Genomic DNA, 11,351 nt, shown 5'->3' with positions numbered 1-11,351 from the left:
AATGTACAACATGTACCCTTGATCTACTCATGTCATACACCCAGGTCTGTATGTCCAATGTACAACATGTACCCTTGATCTACTAGTAGCATACACCCAGGTCTGTATGTCCAATGTACAACATGTACCCTTGATTCCCCCATCCCAGACACCAATGTCTGTATGTCCAATGTACAACATGTACCAATGATCCACCTATCCCCGACACCCATGTCTGTATGTCAATTTACAACATGTACCCTTGATCCACCCATCCCTGACACCCAGGTCTGTATGTCCAATGTACAACATGTACCCTTGATCCACCCATAGCAGACACCCAGGTCTGTATGTCCAATGGACAACATGTACCCTTGATCCACCCATCCCTGACATCCAGGTCTGTATGTCCAATGGACAACATGTACCCTTGATCCACTCATGTCATACACCCAGGTCTGTATGTCCAATGGACAACATGTACCCTTGATCCACCCATCCCTGACACCCAGGTCTGTATGTCCAATGTACAACATGTACCCTTGATCCACCCATCCCTGACATCCAGGTCTGTATGTCCAATGGACAACATGTACCCTTGATCCACCCATCCCTGACATCCAGGTCTGTATGTCCAATGGACAACATGTACCCTTGATCCACTCATGTCATACACCCAGGTCTGTATGTCCAATGGACAACATGTACCCTTGATCCACCCATCCCTGACACTCAGGTCTGTATGTCCAATGTACAACATGTACCCTTGATCCACCCATCCCTGACACTCAGGTCTGTATGTCCAATGTACAACATGTACCCTTGATCCACCCATCCCTGACACTCAGGTCTGTATGTCCAATGTACAACATGTACCCTTGATTCACCCATCCCTGACACTCAGGTCTGTATGTCCAATGTACAACATGTACCCTTGATCACCCCATGCTTGACACCCAGGTCTGTATGTCCAATGTACAACATGTACCCTTGATCCACCCATAGCAGACACCAAAGTCTGTATGTCCAATGTACAACATGTACCCTTGACCCACCATCATCCACGGCATGGTATCGCAGTGAGCTAGCACTATAAATCGGCATCAGTCGGGACTAGTACAAGAAGGCACACACAAATACGCGCGCGCGCGTGTATGCACGTCGCTATATATAAGTGCAATAATCTTGGACGCGACGTTAAACCCCATTTCACCTCACCTTACCTCCTTGTGATCAAAGCTACAGATCAGGAAGCCATCAAATCGGTTTATCTACCACTAACTACTGTAGTACGAGACACAAGTGACAACATCAACAACACTCATTCATTTCAGATTTTAAACCTCCAACTACTGTAGTTCGAGAGATATGTGAGCATCAACAACAATGATGCATTATTTTCAAAAGCCCTGTGACGCCATTACTGGTTAAACCGATGACTTATGTAGTACGATACATTCACAGAGAAAGAGAAAAGTGATGGGAATGTTGTGCACCTCCGTTATCAAAGAAACCGAAAGCGAAAACAAAGACATAACACTGGAATAGCAATCGTCATATATTCAGAACAATGGCAAAGCATTGGAGTAGCTATCGTCATACACACAGAACAATGGAAGAACATTGGAGTAGCCGTTGTCATATACACAGAACAATGGCAAAACATTGGAGTAGCTGTCGTCATATACACAGAACAATGTAAAAACACTGGAGTAGCTGTCGTCATATGCACAGAACAATGGCAAAACACTGGAGTAGCTGTCGTCATATACACAGAACAATGTAAAAACACTGGAGTAGTTGTCGTCATATGCACAGAACAACGACAAAACACTGGAGTAGCTGTCGTCATATACACAGAACAACGACAAAACACTGGAGTAGCTGTCGTCATATACACAGAACAATGGCAAATCGTTGGAGTAGCCATCGTCATATACTCAGAACAATGGCAAAGCATTGGAGTAGCTATCGTCATATACACAGAACAATGGAAAAACACCGGAGTAGCCGTCGTCATATACACAGAACAATGGCAAATCATTGGAGTAGCTGTCATCATATACACAGAACAATGGCAAAACACTGGAGTAGCCGTCGTCATATACACAGAACAGTGGCAAATCATTGGAGTAGCCCTCATCATATACACAGAACAATGACCATACATTGGAGTAGCCGTCGTCATATACACAGAACAATGGCAAAACACTGGAGTAGCCGTTGTTGTATACACAGAGCAATGGCAAAACATTGAAGTAGCCGTTGTCATATACGCAGAACAATGGCAAAACACTGGAGTAGCCATTGTCATATGCTGTAAAACAGGAAATAATGCGACATGAAAATAATGCGAGCTCTTGATTTTAGACATAAATGCGCATTTTAAAAATGGCCAAGCGTGATAATGGTTTCCTTGCAGCTATCATTGTGTTAGTGTTGTTTTAGTTGACAGTCTGTTGGTCCAAGTATATACGTACACAGAACAACGGAGGAGCAAATCTCCAGAGTCAATGCTGGTGAGGTCACCAGACGTAAGTGGGCATAATAGTGACTGTCAATACTGATATAGCCCTCCGTTTGCAAAACACTAGCATGGTTTAGATTAACATGTTTAACATAAATTCATACACAGGCTCTTGATTGCTTTGTGATTTATTTATTTCGTGCTTTGATGGTTAGTTCTTATGATCTTTTGTGTCAACACTGGTCATGTCATTGGAACACGAAACCAGCCTTTGTATATATAGCTCAGGCTTCCACGAAAACCGCTATGATTTTGTCAACCTAATACCTTTTGTTCCTTGAAAACAATAACAAATGACTCAGGAAGTCATATATTAATAATTAAATAAGTGAAGTAATACCGAACACAGTTTTAATAGGCTAGTGCTTTCAACTCGTACCACGTACAAGTCTCATCAGGCCATAACTGAATAACGGACATGAAGTAGTAACATATAGTTACGCGTCGTCATAACATTAAGGAAACTATGATGTCACAATACCAAGGTGACAATGGACAAATAACTTACGCCTTTACATATATAGAGAGAATCTCACCGGAGTGTCTTTTGATATCAAATATATCAACACGAGTTGATAAAAGTGGGGAATTTCCGAGGCTTGCCGAGGACTTTTTTCCACTTTTTTCAACGTGTGTTGATATATTTGAAATCAAAAGACACGAGGGAGAGATTTTATTTATCATCCAACATCATTCTTCCAACTTTTTCAGTTTGAAGAACGTTATAAGCACTGTCTTAAGTGTAAAAAGTACTGCTAACAGCTTTAGTAGCACAGCCATTAGTGATGTCATTTGATTGTGACGTCATGGTAACCAATGACGTCACAATGGGCTGCAAAGCATTGCGATGCAATTTCATTATTGCAGCAATATCTACAGTGTAGATATCGCTTGATCTCACCCAGTTTTGGATGATAAATAAATATGAATATAAATATAAGTATATATAAATATATATATTACAGGTAGGTTGCAGTACACTAGTGCAACATAATAAGAGGCAATGACCATACAAGTGACAAGTGTGCATTGGTGTAATATGTAATATTTTCATTCATTGTTTATTTAGGCCTCGTGGTCCAAGGGCCATTATTGTTGGGAGTATCTTCATGTATTAAACAACGAAGTAATAGAGATAACATGGCTGATTTGCCTGGAAACTGTGCAGATTGACTAAGTAGATTTAACCTAAACGTAACGTCACTGGCAATAGAAGTTCATCTTCGGACTAAAACCAGAGGGAAGACTTTGAATAGATAATTATTACTTTGAATAGATATTATTGCAGGACATTTGTGTACAGTTTACACATCCGACAAAGTCTAGATGTTTTGCATGATATTGATAGTTGAAAAAACCCATTTCAAAATGAGTTTAATTATCTCAAGAAGTGGGCCTCACACCTGGTGAGATAAGAGCGGGTTGTGTTAACTCCAACCACAGCTTTAGAATCTGGTGATGGAGACTAGCCGCAAGTCTATGTAACCAACCTCTCGCGATCACACTCGCTTCACGCTTACCGGCACTTCTCAGTGGCTCCCCGCTCACATCACATAGCAGCCTTCGCTTACTTACAGATCACTATGCGGGAAACGTGGACCGAGTTTCGTGTTGGAAGGAAAACAACTTTTTCAACAGCTTGATCATGTTACGTGTCAGACTAAAGCAGTACACTGACAGTGTACTAAACGTCGGGGAGGTAGAGAGAAGTATGATTCATGGTTACATAAAACATGCACACTCACAAAAATACGCACACATATGTTGCAAACATTATCATGTGCCAAGAAAACAGTTTTTATACCATTCCATTCTGAAAACACGTTAAACATATATCATGTATACCACTACGATTATGTCAACCTGGTACTTCTCGTGTCTTGAAAACAATAGCAGGTGAGGAGAAATTGGGTTTGTCGTCGCGTCCAAGATTATTGAATTTATATACAGCGGCGTGCATGCGCATGTGTGTGTGTGTGTGTGCGTGTGCGTGTGCGTGTGTGAGTGTGTGTGTGTGTGTGTGATGGCTGCTTGAACTAGTCCGGACTGATGCCGATTTATAGTGCTAGCTCACTGAGATACCATGCCGTAGTTAAACATGAATACCCCACTCAGATACTCCGGGCGACCAGTCTTTGTTAAAGCCCCTTAATGCCGAGCGCCAGACAGGGTAACAACAAGTACCATCTTTTAAAGTCTTTTGGTATGATGCGATCTGGGATCGAACCCCGGATCTTCCGCTCTCCCGGCGGACGCTGTACCTCTGGACCACGGAGGCGGTAAAAGCAATAGCAAATGTTTCAGGAAGTCATTGCCGGAAAACATATCACTAGTGTTGCTTTGAATTTCTGTTTTTTTCTGTTTCTACTTATTATTACCTAAATATTTAAACTCATGCCATGTTCTCATATCCTGATTCTGAATTGACAATTTTGTTTACCTTCTGGGATAAATATGTGCGCTTTCTGACAGTACAGGTACTTACATGGCATCAGTAGGTACGTATCTACAAAATAGCTTTGCCCCGTGTTGATCCTCTGGCTAAGAGCTGTCTGGCATACATGTTGCGACTTTTGCGCGCCTTTAGATATCCTCTTCGATGTGCATTATATACGATATGCAGTTATCCGGTGCTAAAAGGTCCTTCAAAAGTAAAATTGTATTTATGTATAGGAAATGCGATTCCCAAATTGTTATCTTCATGTAATTAACATATTGGACATCGGAATGTAAGAGAAATAAAAGTCAACATAGTCCAACATAATTCTGTTTTTCGAGTCAAACATCCTTATTGTGCTATGTGTTCCTAGGATTCTTCTTTTTATTACATTTGACAAATAAGAACTAATAAATGCAGCAAAGAGGGTTTTTGAGTCATCCCGGTACAGCCAGACTCATGTGACTTTAGCGGTGGGCCCCTGTCACCTCTACACGCATCCCCGACAGCAGATGAGACGAACCCACCAAGAACTTCCAGGAATGTTGTCTGAGTGGCTCTGTGTCTGGCGTTACAGCATATATATGTATATATATATGTACAGTCTATTTTTAGATCCACATTTCCTGCAGATATGAAAGTCAGAGCATGCATGAGAGGGATGTGTGTGTGTGTGTGTGTGTGTGTGTGTGTGTGTGTGTGTGTGTGTGTGTGTGTGTGTGTGTGTGTGTGTGCCAATTGGTGGCAGTGTGTGCATTGGCTGTTGTTTTTTTTCTCATTGTGTGGACTTAATATTTGATGGCGCCGAAGATGTAGGAAGGACTGTTCATGGAAATGTAAGGAAAGATTGTTTGTGTTGTGAATTTGAGTTTTCGTGTTGGTGTTTTGGAAGTCTGTCTATTGGTGTTGTGTGTGTTCCGTTGGTGAGGTGAGTTGAAATGGTGTTTAACGTCGCGTCCAAGGGGGTGGGGGGTAGTGCTGTGTGATGTGATCTGAGCTGTGTGCTGTTCTGTGTTCAGTGCTGTGTGTTGTTCTGTGTGCTGTGTTCCGTGCTGTGTGCTGTGACCTGAGCTGTGTGCTGTTCTGTGTTCTGTGTTCTGTATTATGTGCTGTGTTCTGTGCTGTGTGATGTGATCTGAGCTGTGTGCTGTTCTGTGTTCTGTGCTGTGTGATGTGATCTGAGCTGTGTGCTGTTCTGTGTTCTGTGCTGTGTGATGTGATCTGAGCTGTGTGCTGTTCTGTGTTCCGTGCTGTGTGATGTGATCTGAGCTGTGTGCTGTTCTGTGTTCTGTGCTGTGTGATGTGTTCCGTGCTGTGTGATGTGATCTGAGCTGTGTGCTGTTCTGTGTTCTGTGTTCTGTGCTGTGTGATGTGTTCCGTGCTGTGTGATGTGATCTGAGCTGTGTACTGTTCTGTGTTCTGTGCTGTGTGCTGTGTTCCGTGCTGTGTGATGTGAACTGAGCTGTGTGCTGTTCTGTGTTCTGTGTTCTAGACTATGTGCTGTGTTCCGTGCTGTGTGATGTGATCTGAGCTGTGTGCTGTTCTGTGTTCCGTGGTAATGTTCTGTACTATGTGCTGTTCCGTGCTGTGTGCTGTTCTGTGTTCTGTGTAAATGTTCTTTGCTGTGTGCTGTGTTCCGTACTGTGTGATGCCATCTGAGCTGTGTGCTGTTCTGCGTTCTGTGTTGATGTTCTGTACTGTGTGCTGTGTTCCGTGCTGTATGATGTGATCTGAGCTGTGTGCTGTTCTGTGTTCTGTGTTCTGTGCTATGTGGTGTGTTCCGTGCTGTGTGATGTGATCTGAGCTGTGTGCTGTTCTGTGTTCTGTGATCTAAGCTGTGTGCTGCTCTGTGTTCTGTGTTAATGTTCTGTTCTGCTTGCTGTGTTCCGTGCTGAGTGCTGTGACCTGAGCTTTCTGCTTTTCTGTGTTCTGTGTTAATGTTCTGTGCTGGGTGCTGTGTTCCGTGCTGTGTGATGTGATCTGAGCAGTGTGCTGTTCTGCGTTCTGTGTTCTGTGTTATGTGGTGTGTTCAGTGCTGTGTGATGTGATCTGAACTGTGTGCTGTTCTGTGTTCTGTGTTAATGTTCTTTGCTGTGTGCTGTGTTCCATGGTGTGTGATGTGATCTGAGCTGTGTGCTGTTCTGCTTTCTGCGTACTGTACTATAAGCTGTATTCCTTGCTGTGTGATGTGATCTGAGTTGTTTGCTGTTCTGTGTTCTGTGTCAATGTTCTTTGCTGTGTGATGTGTTGTATGCTGTTCTCTGTGTCATTAGCTGTGTGTTGTTCTGTGTTGTGTGTTAATGTTCTGTGTTGTGTGCTGTGTTCCGAGCTGTGTGCTGTTCTGTGTTAATGTTCTGTGCTGTGTTCAATATTCCGTGCTGTGCTGCTTGCTGTGTTATGTGTTCTGTGTGCTTTGTGTTGTGTGTCATGTTCTGTGTTCTGTGATGTGTGATGTGTTCCGTGCTGTGTGATGAGTTTTATGCTGTGTGCTGTGCTCCGTGCTGTGTGATGTGTTCTGTTCTGTGTTCTGTGTGTTGTATCAGGTGCTGCTTGCTGTGTTATGTGTTCTGTGTGCTTTGTGTTGTGTGTCATGTATTTGTTTTCTACATAAACTACACAATTGTGATGAAAAAGTATTGTTATAGAAACCATATGACACTGTTATATGTGATTGTGTCGAGCACGCGAGTGTGCACGTTCTTTGTGGAAGATAAATATGTGGATCTATTTAACGTAATGATGATTCCAGGCATTAAGGTCATCATTAGGCTTGAAGTTAGCAATGTGATCTGGAATCGGGAAAAGATTGAAACGCCATTGAAAAATAACAACAACAACAACGTGTTTACTCCTTGCTAACACAACAGCTACAGCATAAACATGTTAATGGCTTGCGAAAGAATATCATATGGTAATCAAGAGTTCAATTAACATCAATGATTTGTAAATGTAATCATCATTAGATTTCATACCAAATGCAAAATGTTGGAAATACGAACCATATCGTGTTATGATAACATATTCCATTTTCGGAGGAGATTTTATATTACATTGTCTATACATTAATAAATAGTTATCAATAATTATCATGCACAATCAAACATGTTCCATGTACAATAAACAAACGATATTTACTATTTCAGCAAAGCCATCATAACGCCATTATCCCGGTTTCAAAGAAAAGAAAAGCAAATCGAACTTTACAGTGACATTCAGTCCATCGCTGCTTAACTCGTCAACTATATCTGTCATCAAGTTATGTAGATGTTTTTAGTGGTTGTATTATTTCTCTACAGGGTGTTTCATTGACAGAAAATGGGGCCGAGTTACCACATGTGAAACCGACGTTGACACAATTTGTTTACATTATGGCGTCGACAAGCATTTAGATGTTGTGGACATTTTTAAAATGTCCTTTTTCAACAAAACGTGGAAACTTATTTACACGGTCAGGTAGTAAGATCATAAACACGAAACTATTAGTAATTCCGCATAAAAAACAAAAAAAACATCAACAGTTTTTTTTGTCAAAACGGTCGTGCATGCATACGGCAAATGTTAGTCAATAAATCGCGGCACAGCCAGGATGCAAACGTTCCCTGTCGATCACTTTGGACTTGGTGGTGATCGTGAACTTCCTTCCTCTAATTTGTACCACATTTATATTAACGGACATAGTTGTCTTAACATATCTTAGATTTGAATATTTTCTGTCAATCAGCGTCATTAACATTACGATAATCTGCACAGAGTGTTTGGTTTTAGCGCCCGCCAAATCGCCAAGACACGCATTCAATAAAATATGCTATACTTGAAAACAACTTCTCTTGCGGAGTAAACTCAGTAGTCCTACGCCCAAAACTCTATGGTAAGGAAAAGTAAATCTTTTTGAGTAGTGTAATCAGATATATTTTTCAGATTGGTTCCCTGACACAAAAACAGTTACCTGCATGTGACAAGGGTGCATAACCAAAATTCGCCGTCATTCGCTTGAAGTTTAAACCAGGCAGAAAAAGGTCGGAAATTACTTTACTAATCTCACAATACTTCGACATCCGCAGCACTGTTAAAAATGGCAATCACGCTATGTCAAAGCTATGGTGACGGTTATAATTTTGATTTTGCGCACTCAGTGTTTGACATCTCAATGCACAGATGCAAATGGTCATTTCCATCTACGGTCCCGTGGCACCAAGTGAGTTAAACGTGTATGTACGAGTTACAGTACATGCCAACTTACGGGGACAGAGTGAGTGAGTATGGTTTTATGCCGTTTATTATGTGCAGTATTCCAGCAGTAGCACGTCAGGGGACATCAGAAATACGTTCCATGCTTTCTTCTCATGTGGGGAATCGAAGTTACATGTATGCCTTGGGCGAGACGAGCAAACGTTTTGACCCCTTGGCTAGCCCCTCGCTGTAATGACAACCGTGCGAATCAGACTCGAAACGTCCTTTGAAAAAAACAAAAACACCCCTTAAAATCTACACCGGGAGTGCACGTTTTAAGCCTCCTTGTTATTTATTCGCATAAATATAACAATATTAAAACGTGTTTATGCCAATGGGCTTGAATTAAATGGTAAAACTGATTGATTTCCCAAACCGGGAGATCTTCAAGAATTGTTGTAGCACGCTTCCATATGGCCACTTTGACCAAATGTTGCACCAAACTTGTTTCCATGTTTACACGACACATTGGGCCCTTAACATAGATGGTATTCTAGATACCCAGTAGGATAGTTTTAACGCATGTGACAAATACTCATTATATACTCTTGTTACTTTCTTGACAGGTGACTAACTCGCTCGTTGAAAAAGAAAACAATTTCTTTTGTTAAAGTGTTGCTCTCTCATTTCACTTGTAACAGTCATTCTTCCTTTCATGGTTTGATCATCTGTGGTTCCTAAGCCCTGCCCTTAAATTTAGATATTGTGCTTCTCAGCTAAAATCTGCTAATTCTCTAAAACGCCCAGGGCTAAGAAAACGCGCAGTTTCCGTACTTTTCTTGCTCATATGTTGTGACATTCAGTCCATCGCTGCTGAACTCGTCAACTATATCTGTCATCAAGTTATGTAGATGTTTTTAGTGGTTGTATTATTTCTCTACAGGGTGTTTCATTGACAGAAAATGGGGCCGAGTTACCACATGTGAAACCGACGTTGACACAATTTGTTTACATTATGGCGTCGACAAGCATTTAGATGTTGTGGACATTTTTAAAATGTCCTTTTTCAACAAAACGTGGAAACTTATTTACACGGTCAGGTAGTAAGATCATAAACACGAAACTATTAGTAATTCCGCATAAAAAACAAAAAAACATCAACAGTTTTTTTTGTCAAAACGGTCGTGCATGTATACGGCAAATGTTAGTCAATAAATCGCGGCACAGCCAGGATGCGAACGTTCCCTGTCGATCACTTTGGACTTGGTGGTGATCGTGAACTTCCTTCCTCTAATTTGTACCACATTTATATTAACGGACATAGTTGTCTTTACATATCTTAGATTTGAATATTTTCTGTCAATCAGCGTCATTAACATTACGATAATCTGCACAGAGTGTTTGGTTTTAGCGCCCGCCAAATCGCCAAGACACGCATTCAATAAAATATGCTATACTTGAAAACAACTTCTCTTGCGGAGTAAACTCAGTAGTCCTACGCCCAAAACTCTATGGTAAGGAAAAGTAAATCTTTTTGAGTAGTGTAATCAGATATATTTTTCAGATTGGTTCCCTGACACTAAAACAGTTACCTGCATGTGACAAGGGTGCATAACCAAAATTCGCCGTCATTCGCTTGAAGTTTAAACCAGGCAGAAAAAGGTCGGAAATTACTTTACTAATCTCACAATACTTCGACATCCGCAGCACTGTTAAAAATGGCAATCACGCTATGTCAAAGCTATGGTGACGGTTATAATTTTGATTTTGCGCACTCAGTGTTTGATATCTAAATGCACAGATGCAAATGGTCATTTCCATCTACGGTCCCGTGGCACCAAGTGAGTTAAACGTGTATTTACGAGTTACAGTACATGCCAACTTACGGGGACAGAGTGAGTGAGTATGGTTTTATGCCGTTTATTATGTGCAGTATTCCAGCAGTAGCACGTCAGGGGACATCAGAAATACGTTCCATGCTTTCTTCTCATGTGGGGAATCGAAGTTACATGTATGCCTTGGGCGAGACGAGCAAACGTTTTGACCCCTTGGCTAGCCCCTCGTTGTAATGACAACCGTGCGAATCAGACTCGAAACGTCCTTTGAAAAAAACAAAAACACCCCTTAAAATCTACACCGGGAGTGCACGTTTTAAGCCTCCTTGTTATTTATTCGCATAAATATAACAATATTAAAACGTGTTTATGCCAATGGGCTTGAATTAAATGGTAAAACTGA

Source organism: Haliotis cracherodii, unplaced genomic scaffold (genome assembly GCF_022045235.1).
Source record: "Haliotis cracherodii isolate W230 unplaced genomic scaffold, xgHalCrac1.p SCAF_32, whole genome shotgun sequence".
NCBI classification, from domain to species: Eukaryota; Metazoa; Mollusca; class Gastropoda; order Lepetellida; family Haliotidae; genus Haliotis; species Haliotis cracherodii.
The sequence above is the reverse complement of the archived record's forward strand: the minus strand, read 5'-3'. Positions refer to the sequence as shown.